Source organism: Spea bombifrons, chromosome 9, assembly GCF_027358695.1.
Source record: "Spea bombifrons isolate aSpeBom1 chromosome 9, aSpeBom1.2.pri, whole genome shotgun sequence".
Lineage (NCBI taxonomy): Eukaryota > Metazoa > Chordata > Amphibia > Anura > Pelobatidae > Spea > Spea bombifrons.
In genome coordinates, this window is record NC_071095.1 from 19,710,433 (window position 1) to 19,726,103 (window position 15,671).

Sequence of the window (15,671 nt, forward strand, 5' to 3'; positions counted from 1 at the left end):
TGGATGAAAATCGGCTTAAAAGACAAGTTTTATTTTTTTTTTGCCACGAACTCAAAATTAAAAGTGGCGCACCGTGTACAGAGCAGGACCAGCAACACCGAGGACCAGAGTTCGAATCCACCCAGAGGAAGATGACGGCCGACTAAATCAAGGTAAGAATCGAGTAATAAAACTTCTTTCCGGCAGCTCCTCCTCCAGGGAATGACGACATCAACGGAAACAGCCATCTGAAAAAAATAAATAAATAAAATTCATATTTATTCAAGCCGACAATCAATATTTGCATAATCACTTTGTACCGCCCAAATCGGGCACCTGTGTAAAAGGGGCGGGGACATGGTAATTAGTGGGTGGACCCGCACATGACATCATACTGTTTGTCAAATTCCATTGGCCAGATCAACATGTGACATCATATCACCGCCCCTTTGTGGGCGGTCTAGAACAATTTAGGGGCGTTCCTTAATTTGAATGACAGGAGCTTTGAAATATGTCAATCACCAATTTTGACAGGCAGAGCGACCAATAATAGAGCAGGAAAGTCAGTAGTTTTCTCTGTTCCAGCCACATCTACGCAAACATGTATTTTTACTCCGTATCTGCCGACTTTTTAGCATTTTTCTATTTATCCCCCCCCCCGTATTAACAGCTAGAATCAGACTGTGCAGGAAGCGCGCGGACTGCGCTCACAAAACCGAATCAATGACTCAAAACAGAGCGAATCCTTACCTGATAACTCGAGCCCGGCGCGGAAGGCAGGAACCCAGTGGGCGGAGCAGGGAGAAAACACGACCTTTGGTGTGACGTAGCTGCTAAAGCGAACATTTGATTGGCTGAGGAAAGAAAAGGCAGACCGAGTTACCCGCACAGAGAACTTGGCTGTGGTAGAGAGCGGTTTGCGAATGCAGAGCTCCCTGTCCGCTCCTGCAATGTTCCAGGGCACGAAGCCGGCACCTACCCCGCCTGGGGCTCGCTGCATGCTCCTCAGCCGGCACCTACCCCGCCTGGGGCTCGCTGCATGCTCCTCAGCCGGCACCTACCCCGCCTGGGGCTCGCTGCATGCTCCTCAGCCGGCACCTACCCCGCCTGGGGCTCGCTGCATGCTCCTCAGCCGGCACCTACCCCGCCTGGGGCTCGCTGCATGCTCCTCAGCCGGCACCTACCCCGCCTGGGGCTCGCTGCATGCTCCTCAGCCGGCACCTACCCCGCCTGGGGCTCGCTGCATTCTCCTCAGCCGGCACCTACCCCGCCTGGGGCTCGCAGAAGACACGGATGGTTTTGAGGAAGAGGCTTCTACGGCTTCCATGGTATCCGGGACCAGCAGCCCTCACCAGCCCGCCACAGAGCCTGCAATGCAGAGACCGGGGATAAGAGGCTTCATCTGCGACCTGGAATACATCCTAAAATGCACACAAGTGGTAAGAGATTGGGGTACATGAGGGTTCGGTATCCGGTAATAAACGGGTTTGTGTTCTGGGTGCTCGTCCGCTCTAATGCTACAGAGGGGGGAAGAGCATCGGGTATAAAGGGGACCGTCCCGCCCTCCAGGTGCAGATGGTTCCAAGTTTATTTCCCGGACTGAACCAACTTATTTTTAAGGCAAAAAAGCGTGTAAAAAGCGAGTTCTTTTTCCCGGGGAGTTTCAATTTAACCCTGCCTGGGACCCGAATTACGGCGCAGGTGTCTGGTGGACCCACCCTGGGGTAATTGTTTAATTGATCCGGTGGACCCCACCCTGCCGGGCGGTGGATTAATTGACCTGCGTGCTCCACCCGTTACTTTCCTCGGTATTTATGAGCAGCGCAGACGCCGTGTGGGATTTTTAACCTGGTTCCACAGAACTTACCCGAGTTTGAAGCGGTTTTGGTTCCGATTCGCCCTGGATGCTGGCCGGGAACCTGTGTAATGAAACGCAATGTCTGGTTTGGCGTTTATGCATCGGGTGAGTGTGCTGTATATATTCTGTGTGTATATATTATATTATATTCTATACATCCCTTCATACAGATATAAGCGTTATCTTACCTGGCTCCCGGGATCTCCCGCGCCGGTATCTGCGCCGTCGGCGGCCCCTGTAAGAGAAAAGCGATAACCCGTAAGCATGGATGTGATCCGGTATATATCGAGCTGATGATCCGGGCGGAGAGTCGGTGCCGCTCGGGTTACCTGTGTGAAGCCGCTCTATCTGCCGGTCGGGATCTCTCCTCGGGAGGCCTCCGTGCGCTCCGGGTCCACGCGCTCTACTGACCGCCTAAAGGCCGGTGTTGGCTTCTGTAGCCCCTTAAATACGGCCCTGGAAGCCGAACCGCTCAGGTGCCGCTCGGGAGACAATAACGAGGAAATTAACCCCAAAAGTGCCGAGTTACCCGCTGGGATCATACAGCAGCCCACGGAGCCTGGTAACAAAGGGTTAACTCTGATTAAAGACATTTCTTAAACGATCAGTTTTGGGTTTTTCTCCATTTTTTTAATAGGGATTTTTTTTCTATCAAACAGCGGCCATTGTGCATAAAGAAGGATTCCGGCGCAAACGGTTAAAGCGGATCAATCGGCAGGAACGTTCCATTGGTTGCTATGGGGATTGCTCCACTTCTGCCGCTGCACCGGAGTTATTCTTTATACACATTGCCCGCTGTGAGTAGAGAAATCAAACCCTGTTCAAACTGTGAGAGACCCAGTATCTTTTCCCTTTATAGAATGAGGAGTGTTTGTCATACAGGTGCAGGGGCCTCATCTCTTTACCTCTGCCGTTTAGTGCATAATATAGGAGATGGGGGTATTTAATTACTGCTGCCCCCGGGGTTACGCAGTGGAGACCCCGTGGAGATTAAATGCCCCTGTAGGAGTGCATTAGAAGCGACAGAGGGGCTTTTGGATTTGGGAAGATCCCGCCGGCTCGAGGTTAACCCCGGAATATGCATTCGGAGGCTCCTTACAGCCGATGCCCGGCTTCCTTCTCTTCTAAACTATGCGTTTATCTCGTTATTACAAACCGCTATAAAATATGCATTGTCAGGGGTTCCATGTTTCTTTCTAGTCTATGAGAGCCGTCCACTCGATATTCCTTCTGTAAGCACTCGGTCGTTGGTCTCGTCTTCTATTCAGGAGCCGTATCCACGTCCCCTGCATGTTTGCATCCCCTCACTCTATAACCTCTACCACTTCTGCTGGGAGGCTGTTCCACTTATCTACTACCCTATTTCTAAGTTGAGGTTACACTGTGAGGGAATGTAAATAAGTGGAACAGCCTCCCAGCAGAAGTGGTAGAGGTTATACAGTGAGGGGATGTAAACATGCAGGGGACGGGGATACGGCTCCTGAATATAAGACGAGACCAACGACCGAGTGCTTACAGAAGGAATATCGAGCAGACGGCTCTCATAGACGAGGAAGAAATACACATACCCACATACACTGTCATATGTATAAATAATAGCCTTTGTCTAAAATGAGAGGCTCAGAAGTAATGCAAGAAGTTCTACTTTACTGAGTGGGTGGTAGATAAGTGGAACTGCCACCCAGCAGAAGTGGTAGCGGCTAATAGAGAGAGAGAATGTAATGCACTTCTGCTGGGAGGCTGTTCCACTTATCTACCACCCACTCAGTAAAGTAGAACTTCTTGCATTACTTCTGAGCCTCTCAGTTTAGACAAAGGCTATTATTTATACATATGACAGGGCAGTGTATGCATTATGCTGGGGTTGGAAGATTTTCACTGATTTACTGATATTACTCTGGATTATGAAGGGCCGACTCCAGCGAGCTTCTCCTGCAGAGAGAGCCCCGCAGGCCCTGCATAATGCATAGTTTAGTTTAGCAGCGTCTGCCTGGACTGTTAGTGTATATGGGCGTTATGTAACGTGGGTGTATATGGGCGTTTATGCGTGTTATGTAGTGTGATATAACATGGGTGTATATGAGTGTTATGTAATGTGATTATGTGAGTGTATATGCGTGTTATGTAATGTGATCACGTGGGTGTATATGGGCGTTTATGCAATGGGATATAACGGGGGTGTATATGGGCGTTATGCAGTGTGATATTATGTGAGTGTATATGCGCGTTATGTAGTGTGATATAACGTGGGTGTATATGTGCGTTTATGCAATGGGATATAACGGTGTATATGGGCGTTATGTAATGTTAGATAACGTGGGTGTATGTGGGCGTTTTATGCGATGTAATGTGGGTGTATATGCGCGTTGTGTAGCGTGATATAACGTGGGTGTATATGCGCGTTTATGCAATGGGATATAAAGGGGGTGTATATGCGCGTTCTGTAGTGTGATATAACGTGGGTGTATATGCGCGTTATGTAGTGTGATATAACGGGGGTGTATATGCGTGTTATGTAGTGTGATATAACGGGGGTGTATATATATGGGCGTTCTGTAGTGTGATATAATGTGGATGTATATGCGCGTTATGTAGTGTGATATAACGTGGGTGTATATGCGCGTTTATGCAATGGGATATAACGTGGGTGTATATGCGCGTTCTGTAGTGTGATATAACGTGGGTGTATATGCGTGTTATGTAGCGTGATATAACGTGGGTGTATATGCGTGTTATGTAGTGTGATATAACGTGGGTGTATATGCGTGTTATGTAGTGTGTTATGTAGCGTGATATAACGTGGGTGTATATGCGTGTTATGTAGTGGGATATAACGTGGGTGTATATGCGTGTTATGTAGTATGATATAACGTGGGTGTATATGCGTGTTACGTAGTGTGATATAACGTGGGTGTATATGGGCGTTATGTAGTGTGATATAACGTGGGTGTATATGCGTGTTATGTAGTGTGATATAACGTGGGTGTATATGCGCGTTATGTAGTGTGATATAACGGGGGTGTATATGCGTGTTATGTAGTGTGATATAACGGGGGTGTATATATATGGGCGTTATGTAGTGTGATATAATGTGGGTGTATATTCGCGTTATGTAATGTGATATAATGTGGGTGTATATGCGCGTTATGTAGCGTGATATAACGGGGGTGTATATGCGCGTTTATGCAATGGGATATAAAGGGGGTGTATATGCGTGTTATGTAGTGTGATATAACGGGGGTGTATATATATGGGCGTTATGTAGTGTGATATAATGTGGGTGTATATTCGCGTTATGTAATGTGATATAACGTGGGTGTATATGCGTGTTATGTAGCGTGATATAACGTGGGTGTATATGCGCGTTCTGTAGTGTGATATAACGTGGGTGTATATGCGTGTTATGTAGTGTGATATAACGTGGGTGTATATGCGTGTTATGTAGCGTGATATAACGTGGGTGTATGTGGCACCCGCAGTAAAAGCATAGGGTGTCAGATTGATGACCCTTTCCTGTAAACCTCTGCTGTGTAAAATAACCCACGGCTTCTGCGGACAGATCGCTTGAGCGTTGCTGCTGATTTTACTATACATTGTGCAGGGCCCGCTCACAGGGGCGAGCGCTTCATAATACATCGGAACGTAAAGAAACGTCCAAAACCTTACTGGTGGGCTGTATTCACTAAACCTGGCGTCTGCTAACCTCTGATGTCACTCTGTATTCTGAAGGCATCGGGGGGATTGAAGTGTAAGCTCCTGTGCTCGCAAATACACCCTCATGTACAGAATGAAATGAGGACCCGCAGGAAGCCCCTAAACCTGTATAAATCATATCTGTGCATTAAGGAGAGTCAGCGTGGGCTATTAGCGCGAGAGGCTGAGAAGCTTCCATCTGTGTCTGCGTCTCGATATTTCTTTGTATCCTGGGCCGGGGCTGTGACCCGCTGGGTGTCTGGGTGCTGGGAGGGTTTGGGGGCTGTGACCCGCCGGGTGTCTGGGTGCTGGGAGGGTTTGGGGGCTGTGACCCGCCGGGCGTCTGGGTGCTGGGAGGGTTTGGGGGCTGTGACCCGCCGGGCGTCTGGGTGCTGGGAGGGTGTGGATGATGCGCGACTGCGGCTCCCGGCGATGTCACAGATCTTGTTATCCAATGAAGTCTGTCCCTCAATGGACTTTCATGCGTCTGTCCCCGGCGGGGTTATTAAGACCGAGCCGTTCTATCGTTCAGCGCAGGCTGTATAAGGAGTCTGATCAAACGGCCGCCTGGAGACTCCGTAGAATCCGAGTCGTGGAGCTGTTGGGAATCTCGTTTAATGCGATTTAATGAAATGTGAGAATTTACCCCGTTCTGCAGAAAACGGAAAGAATGATTTCTCGTCTCTGCGCTTTTTCTGGGGATTTCCTCGTTAATTACGGAATATTTTCTTGAAGCGGCGTATTTCCAGAATCGCTCGGCCCGTTAGTGTCTCGGCGGACAGACACACAGAAGGCCGCGTCTTCGCCCCATTTAGAAGGTAAATGCCGTTTAAAAGCCTTTAACCCTTTCATGCAGGGCCGTTTCCGCTCGGCAGGCGTACAGGGCGATACGCGGTAAGTACTCAAGACTTTACGGACGCTTGGAGGAACGTCGGCAGGTACACAGAGAAGCCGATCTCCTTGGTGTCGCTTTATTCTAGTCCTGGCCCTTCCGGACGGTGCCGGCAGCCCCACGGGAGCCTTGAGCGCAGTTTAGGTAGCAGCTTCCTAACGGGTCTGGGATTTAGTTTAATGTTAAACGTCACTTCTGTCTCTTCGTCTGTCTGTAGAAGAACCTTATCTGCTGCCCCAGTTTATTAAACCCCGGGGGGGGGGGCAGCAGTCGTATTTAACCCCTCGAAGAATCGCAGGACCTGAACTCCTAAACCCAACTTCCTCGGCTTGGATCGTCGGGTCCGTCGGAAAGAAATGTTTCCAAAAACTAGAATCCGAAAACCACTAAAAACGAATAAATCCTAGAATATTGGACTCGAGCCGGAAGATAACTGCAGCCGCCGTCCGCCCCGTAAGCGGTTGTTTGCTGAGCGGATTACGGGACGGACGCCGTCTACAGTTATCTGCCACACGTTATATCTAATGCATATCGTTTATATCCAGGGGTGTCTAACTCCAGCCCCCGAGGGCCACAAATAGACCAGGATTTTGATGTCGCTGAACACACACATGATGTAATATGTTCCGAACAACTGCATTGAGCTGCTAGTGCCCGTCCTGGATATCCAGAAAGCCTGGCCTGGTTGTGGCCCCCGGGGCCTGGAGTTGGACCCCCTCTTTCTAGTAAATGCCCGTCTGATCTCCGCTGTCTCCTGTCTGCAGCTCCCGGCTCTTCTCTCCTCCGTCTGTATCGAGAGCATCATGGAGCGCTTCCCCCGCGGGGGACTCTATTTCTCGGAGTTCGTGGTGACCGGAGTTCTGCTGGTGATGTTCAGCCTGCGCGTCAAGGTGCCGCACGTCAACTGGGACCCCGTGGTGAGTTCAATAAATCTCTCTGCACTCGGCTTTTACTGTAACGTGCCGTTTGGTTCACGTAATCATTAATGTCTCCTATTCTGTGCAGCTCTGTAACCCAACATTTATCACGAGCCGTAATGTATGAACGGCGGCAGAAAATGCCCCGAGAAGGGAGCCGCTGCCTGATTCAGGGGCTCGTCGCTCACTTTGCCGACTGCGTGTGAAGCTGGAGTGCGCAAAACATTATCCTGCAGCTTCGTGAGTAGAGAAGAAAGGGAACTTTTCGAGGCTGTACAGTGACTTGGCGCTGGCTTCGGTCCGACTGCCGACGGCTTCCTGCTCAACTCCGGCGACTGCTTGGTGCCCCTCGACAGTAGAGACCTGAACAGGTAAGAGACGCGTTCCTCTCTATTTTACATCTAATAGAAATGAATACAAAGAATAATGCGATCTGAGGATGTGGCATTTATTACGACTAAAGATGGGGCTGGAGAGAATATTTGTTGGGTCGGAACCCCAAAAATCTCGAGCCGTTCCTGTCCGGCTACCTGCTTTACATACGGCTCCGAGCTCCTGATTCACATTTTATCTGCTTGCTGCGTCTCTTGTTGTATTTATTATTATTATTAGTATTATATTAGTGCTCCTCGTGAAAATGCATATTCCTGCATCTGTACACAAAATATACGGAAATATGCGCGTTATGTAAGGTTATTTTACGTGGGTGTATATGCGCGTCATGTAGTGTGGGTGTATATACGCATCATGTAGTGTGGGTGTATATGTGCGTCGTGTAATATAATTCCAAAATAAAGAAGCAGGAATCTGTACTTAAATGGTAAGGTGAGTTTATTGCACACGGCCTTAATGAAATAAACTCGCCTTACCATTTGTGTGCGGATTCCTGCTTCTTTATTTTTTGGATTTATTGAAGGACTGGGTGGTATCCTGGCTCGTGCGCCATCTCACAACTGAGTGCTGTATTTCAACCTTAGTTTCTGTTTGTTATGTAATGTGATATTACATGGGTGTATATGGGCATAATGCAGTGTGATATTACGTGGGTGTATATTGGCGTTGTGTAGTGTGATATAACGTGGTTGTATATGCGTGTTGTGTAATGCGATATTACGTGGGTGTATATGGGTGTTATAACGTGGGTGTATATGCATGTTATGTAATATGATATAACGTGGGTGTATATGCGCTTTATGTAATGTGATATTTCGTGGGTGTATATGGGTGTTATAACGTAGGTGTATGTGGGCGTTATGTAGTGTGATATAACGTGGCTGTATATGCGCGTTTTTGTAATGTAGTGTGATAGAACGTGGGTGTACATGCGCGTTGGGTAGTGTGACATTACGTGGGTGTATTTGCGCGTTTTATATTACATGGGTGTACATGCATGTTATGCAATGTGATATAACGTGGTTGTATATGGGCATTATGTAATATGATATAACGGGGGTTGTATGCACGTTATGTAATGTGATATTACGGGTTGTATATGCGCGTTATGTAATCTGATATAACGGGGCTGTATATATATATATGTGTGTTATGTAATGTGATATAACAGGGGTGTATATATATATATATATATATATATGGGTGTTATGTTATGTAACGGAGATCGCATTTCTGGCTGAAACAATGACTGCTCTTCCCGCTGAGCCGATGCTTTGCTGTTTGCATCAGCAGCTACGGGGTTAATGAAGGGGCAGAAGCTGTAATTTGCCTGTTTTGCTGCCATCTAGAAATCTGCCGACCGTGTCGGGTTTCCATCGTCAGGCGAGGAAATAAAACCCGCCGGCTGCGGCTCCGGGGTGGCTTTTGCTGAGCTGTTTATACAGATGTGAAACTCGTATTCTGCGGGGCCCTTGGAGGAATAGAATGGGTTTGCTTGCTGCTCCCTTATTGCCCGATGATGGTCTGTTTGGAGTTTGTGGCATACGAGGGGTTAATACTGTTAAATGGTGTAACACGGTACATGCACACGCCCTCGGGATACGTTACCGGGAAGCTTTACCGTGCTGTCTGTCTCTGGCGCGGTGTCACACGCAGCGGATACCGGCTGGGGAGGAATTATAACGCGGGGTTCCTGTGTGTCCAGGCGGAGTTGAGGGGAGACTTCCTAAAACAAGAGAAATTCCAGTAAGATGGAGAACGATAAAGAATCCCCCCAAGTAAAAAGCAGTCTGCGGTACCCAATAATGGGGTTATTTACCCCGGGGGTCCCAGCGGAGGGAGTGTGAAGCGGACGACCGGTTTACAGGTGATTTCATAATTCCTCCCCGTACGCTCCGTGTTACATGAGGCCGTCAGCGTTCTGTATAAGTGATAATTCTGGTGGTAAAAGAGGAGTAATCCCCATAGCAACCAATTCACCGTTCCTGCCAATTACTCCACTTCATTCTGCGCCAGAATCGCTCCTTATACAGAACGCCCGTTCCTTCCCTGCACGCAAATCTGCTGCTTCTACATTATTTATTTCTCACCCCCCACCAATAGAAATGCCCCCCAATGACAGCCGCCATTGCTTAAAGACCCCGGGGGTAGAAATCTGTCCGATGCTTCCTCCGCTCCATTTCCAGAGCATTATGGATAAGTAGCGCTTCTGGTGGTAAAAGTGGAGCAATCACCATAGCAACCAATACACCGTTCCTGCCAATTGCTCCACTTCTACATTCTGCACCAGAATCGCTCCTTATACAGAAATCCCACAATCCCCAAATCCTTTCCTCCTATTGTCATTTACTAAAATCTACTCTTCTGCCACAAAATAACGTTCATAGTGCTGCGAGTGATGGGATTGGGGGCTCAGCTTTACTGTAAACCTCTGTTGTGTCAAATAACCCACAGCTTCTGCGGACAGATCGCTTGAGCGTTGCTGCTGATTTTACTATACATTGTGCAGGGCCCGCTCACAGGGGCGAGCGCTTCATAATACATCGGAACGTAAAGAAACATCCAAAACCTTACTGGTGGGCTGTATTCACTAAACCTGGCGTCTGCTAACCCCTCATATCGCTCTGTATTCTGAAGGCATCGGGGGATTCAAGCGTAAGCTCCTGTGCTCGCAAATACACCCCCATGTACAGAAAGCCCCTAAACCTGTATAAATCATATCTGTGCATTAAGCATGGGACTGGTCAGTATGACTGCAGCCCTCGTGGGGTAAATACATTACGCCGCTGGTGTGTAAGGGGTTAACCAGTTACTGTACATTAAGGGCCGTCGTGTCCCAAGGCGTTGCTTCCAACGCCATAAACTCCCCTTCATACCGTCCCAAACACGGGGTTTATGGGGCCGGCAGGGGCCGGGGGGGGGGGGTAATTAGAAGGCATTTACCCCAAACTGGAAGCTTTTATCATAAGACGATTTATTCCGCGGATTAACCGGCCGGGTGAGGATCTCTTCTGTAGCTCATCCGTCACCGGCGGGTGGTTAGTCGCCGTCCCCTCTGTTCATGCGCGGGGCGGTAATAGAAGAGGGAGAGGAGAGCGTTAAGCAGAAGGCTGAGGTGAGTTTTCTCGCCCGATTAGGTGCCCAAAACGGCAAATGACTGAACAGTAACTTAAACATGCAGGGGATGGGGATACGGGGCCCCGAATCTAAGACGAGGCCAACGACTGGTTAATGTGGGAGTCTTTACAGAGGGAATAACGGGCGACGTCGGGATGGGGCTGATCTGCCGGGAAACTCACGGAGCCGCTCGTCACACAAACAGAATTTAATGACACATCTGAGTCGTTCGGCCCCCGGCTAGTCGCCCGTTATTCCTGCATAACTGCTCCGACATTAATCAATCAGATTCAGGGGCCGTATCCCCGTCCCCTCGCTGTATAACCTCTGCTGAGAAGTCGGGTGGTAGATTAGTGGAGCAGCCTCCCAGCAGAAGTGTATTACATTCTCTCTCTCTCTCTCTCTTTGCCGCTACCATTTCTTCTGGGGGGCAGTTCAATTTATCTACCACCCTCTCAGTTGCTGTTTTTCCTGCTGTAAAGACTCTGACCTTAAGCAGTCGTTTGGTCTCATCTTAGATTCAGGAGCCGTATCCCCATCCCTGCCAATTGCTCCACTTCTGCGCCTTATACAGAACGTCTGCTACTTAAATCTGTCAGTATTAGTAGTTGGTGGTGTTAGTAGTGTTAGTGTTGGTGGTATTGGTATTGTTTGTGGGTATTATTAGTGGCGGACGGCAGCGATACTCTTGATAATTTCTTCTTTAGAAGTCTTAGCAACGATGTTCTCCTCAGTCTGTGACGGCCAAGACCTGACAGCTCTGCCCACCAAAGCAGAGGAGATTCCCGTTTTGAAAGCCGAGGTGGAGTCTTCTCGATAACCGCTTCTGCCGTCTCCTCCATCTGATCAGAAAAACGAGAACATCTTCTAGCGGCAAGGGGGTCTTATTTTGAAGCTTTCATGACTGCTGGATCCGCTTCAGGTGCATCACAAACCCAATTTAAAGCCAGTGTTGGTATTAGTGTTGGTGGTGTTTGTGGTATTAGTATTGTTAGTGTTGGTGGTATTAGTATTGTTGGTGTTTGTGGTATTAGTGTTGGTGGTGTTAGTGGCATTAGTATTGTTAGCGTTGGTGGTATTAGTAGTGTTGGTGGTATTAGTAGTGTTAGTGGTTGGTGGTATTAGTGGTGTTGGTGGTATTAGTAGTAGTGTTGGTGGTATTAGTAGTATTGGTATTAGTGTTAGTAGTATTACTGTCTGGCTGACACGGATCCTGCGGGGAAAGGGATTCACGGAGCTGGGTGATGCATCAGAGGGGAAAGCTCTTTGGTTTTTCCTGCACTATGCATGTTTATGAAGATGTTGCTCCAAAGTGTGACCCCCCCCCCCCCTTAGTGAGTGAGGTCAACCTGAAAGGCAGATGAACCTGTCCAGACGTACCGGGCTCCTGGATGGCTTTAATCAGGTTTGTGATGCACCTGAAGTGGATCCGGCAGTCATGGAAGTTTCAGAATAAGACCCCCTTGCCGCTAGAAGATGGTTCTCGTTTTTCTGATCAGATGGAGGAGACGGCAGAAGCGGTTATCGAGAAGCCTCCACCTCAGCTTCCAAAACGGGAATCTCCTCTGCTTCGGTGGGCAGAGCTGTCAGGTCTTGGCCATCACAGACGGAGGAGAACATCGTTGCTAAGACTTCTAAAGAAGAAATTATCAAGAGTATCGCTGCCGTCAAATTCGCCGTGGACTTCTTGTGTGATCCTTCTATCAAATCCATGAGTATGTCGGCCAGCGCTTCTGCTTTCTGTTGCTGTCAGAAGAGCTGTATGGTTGAATAGGCTACTTAATATCCCTTTCAGGGGCAGATCCATGTTTGGGGAAGATCTTGAATCCCAGTTAGAAAGAACTACAGGTGATTTTCTTTGAGGTATTCACAGTGGTGAAAAGATTTCAGCTTTTCCGTCCGCACCTTCCTGGTCAGCACCAGGGATATGGCTCCAGCCACCCAAAGACTCACAGGGAGCGGGGACACAGAGGCCATTCCCTTGGCAAAAAAAGATTGTACGGATTCCTTTCCCAAACAGCCCCAGGATCCTAAGGGTTCGGCATAAGGGTGGGACGCCACCTGTATTCCAGTAGGAGGAAGGCCGGGGTTCTTCAGAAGGCTACCTGTTAGTATCAGACCAGACTGGCTTCTGATGCCTCCTTCCCCAAGATCAGACCAGACGTGCCTTTCTTCTGTGCTCTATCAATCCGTTCCAAGACTTTCCGGCTATTATTGTACCATCCCTGAGCTAGAAAATAATTTTGGAATCTACTCTCCGGTTTTCCTGGTCCCAACAGCCGTTTCAGTCTTATATTAGAGCTCCATTTTTTCAGATTCAGGATGGAGACTATAAAATCTGTTCTGGACACTTTATGCATCAACGACTTCTTGGTCTCCATAGACCTTAAAGATGCTTATCTTGTTCCTATCCTCTTGTCTCATCAAAAGGTTCTTGGTATAGCGATTCCCTTGGGAGGCAGAGACTTATTTCTAGTTTCAGGCTCACCCATTTGGCCTCACATCAGCCCCCAAGGTTTTCACAAAGTTTTTGGCTGTGGTAGTGGCCGCATGAGGGGATTTGTCATTCCCTACCTAGACAATTGCATTGTTGGGACAGAAGCCTCGACTACCTCATTGTCTTTCCCCAGACCTGGGATTTCCGGCTCCCCAGGGTTCTGCAAAATATCAAACAAGATCAGCTTCAGTTATCCTCATAGCTCCTGACTGCCAAACAGGATCTGTATGTGGTCTTCATCTCCGCCCGTTCCAGATCTCTGCATCTTCTTCAGCAGGTTTTGGATGTTGAAGCTTTTTGGGCTGAAGGGATTTCCGCTTCAGTTACAGAGACCCTTCTTTTAAACCGCAAGCACGTCGGCTCTCTGAGGTTACAATCTGGAAGAGGTTCCATTCTTGGTGCAGCTCTAAAGGTTTGTCCGCTACTCCATGTCTTCCTAACTTGATTTAAGCTTCTACCATTAAGGTCCGTATTTCAGCCATCGGCACTTTTTGAGATATGAACCGGTCTCCCTGTCCGCAGTCAGATGTATTTTCTAAAGCTCTAGTCTGGATTAGACCTCGTCCTATTTCCAAGACGGTTCCTTGGGACCTTAATCTGGTGCTTTACAGTCTCCTGTTCCTCTTTAATCGTTGTCTCCATCTTCTGTCCCTGAAGTCAGCATTTCTGGAATCCCTCGCCTCCGCCAGATGCCTGAGTGAGCGTCAGACTGTCCATTAGGAACCCTTTCTGTGATTATTCGCGGATAAAGCGGGGCTTTCGTTACGTCCTGGGTTGTCGCCCAAAGTCCTTTCAGCTTTCCCCAAGAATCCGGACGTTGGTTGACCGACATTCTTTCCATCTCCTCAGGCGACGGGAGAGATTGCGCTGCATTCCCTGGGTTTGAAAAGGTGTCTTCGTTTATGTAGAGCGAGCCCGGTCCTTCCGGAAGTCTCTGCGGCTGTCTCTGGAATTTCCGAACGCTCTATCGCCAATTGGATTACCAGCCTGGCATTTTGAGCCGCGGGGAAGTCTCCGCCATCCGGGTCACTCAACTTGTGCAGATTCTGCCTCATTTCCAGTAAATCTGCTGCCCGGGGTAATTACTCCTATTACCCCGCGTCGTGTGCGCGTTGCAGTGTCCGTGGAAGAAGTTTCTGGCTCCCAACCCTTCGATGGTTTGTATATTTATCTATCGGGTCACCGGGGGATGCAGGTCGGTTCCTACCGACAGCTTCTTTTCCCTGCTGGTTGCTGGTGACGCTTCTTCCCTCCCTTCTTTCTAATATTTTTACATCTAATTTCCTTGTTTTGGGGTATTTTGTTACTAACCGGGGTTGTTCTAGAGGTGAGGGCTTAGTTTAGAGTCCAGTCCATCTACTATTTATCCTGCGGATACCGCATCGCTTTAAGAAACCAGAGACTTGTTAGAATCTTTTTTCCAGCGTCTCGGGCCGCAGATTATCGCGCTGGTCTTTGGGTCACATCGTGAATCGAAGGGCTGGAGGACAGCCGAGGAGTGTCTCCAGCAGACTGCCAGCTCTTTTACGCACAGCATGGCCTTTGGCAGTTATGCCATGAAAATGTATATTGTACATTTATATATATATATTATACTTTATATTACAGGAGCGGGGATGGAAAGGAGTGTCATGAAGCAGACATGCGCCAGAATCTCACGTGTCTTCTTCTTTTCTCGTAGGATTTGGTGAATTCGGGGTCAGCGCCCTGTTTTTCTTCATTGCCGCGGTAACTTTGGCCTCCATCAACCACAAGTCTGGGTCGGCAATCGCAGCAGCGGTAAGAGAATCTCTTTACTAACCTTTCCCAATCAAACCCAAACTGTACTCTTAACCCTTTTGTTGCTGCGGGCTGGGTTGGTGAACCGGAGTGTCTGGATTATGGTTAAATCTCGTAGCCACTAACATTCTGCTTGTAGCCCGAGAGCCGCGTTACTCCAGCTGCGCAAAAAGAAAATAGTGAGTTCAGAATAATCTCCTTTTATTGGCCGAACGTTCCCGAGAATCAACCTCCTTTATCAAATCAGAAGCAGCGCTGACCACGGAGCGTGTGGGTGAGACGCGGGCGGCAGTGCGGGGGTTAAGGGAAATGATAGACGGGTAAGGTGCGGGTCACAGCGGTTTAGGGGGTCTGAGATTAGGGGGGAGGGGGAGAGAGAACGGCATTCTTAAAAATCTCGTCTATATCTTTAGGCAGACAGTGAAGTCTGTTACATGCGGAGAATCCTGACATTAGAATCAAATCACGGAAACGTCATATGAAGCTCCGGTAACACGCCACAAATCCGGTGCGCATGTTTAGTCCGTGTCCTTGGTGCTGAAATGG

At 48.5% G+C, this 15,671-nt stretch overlaps 1 pseudogene; it reads left to right on the forward strand.

Moving 5' to 3' along the window:
• Nucleotides 1-1,915: 1,915 nt before the first annotated feature.
• Nucleotides 1,916-15,384, forward strand: LOC128504316 (CKLF-like MARVEL transmembrane domain-containing protein 4; annotated as a pseudogene).
• The last annotated feature ends 287 nt before the right edge of the window (nucleotides 15,385-15,671 follow it).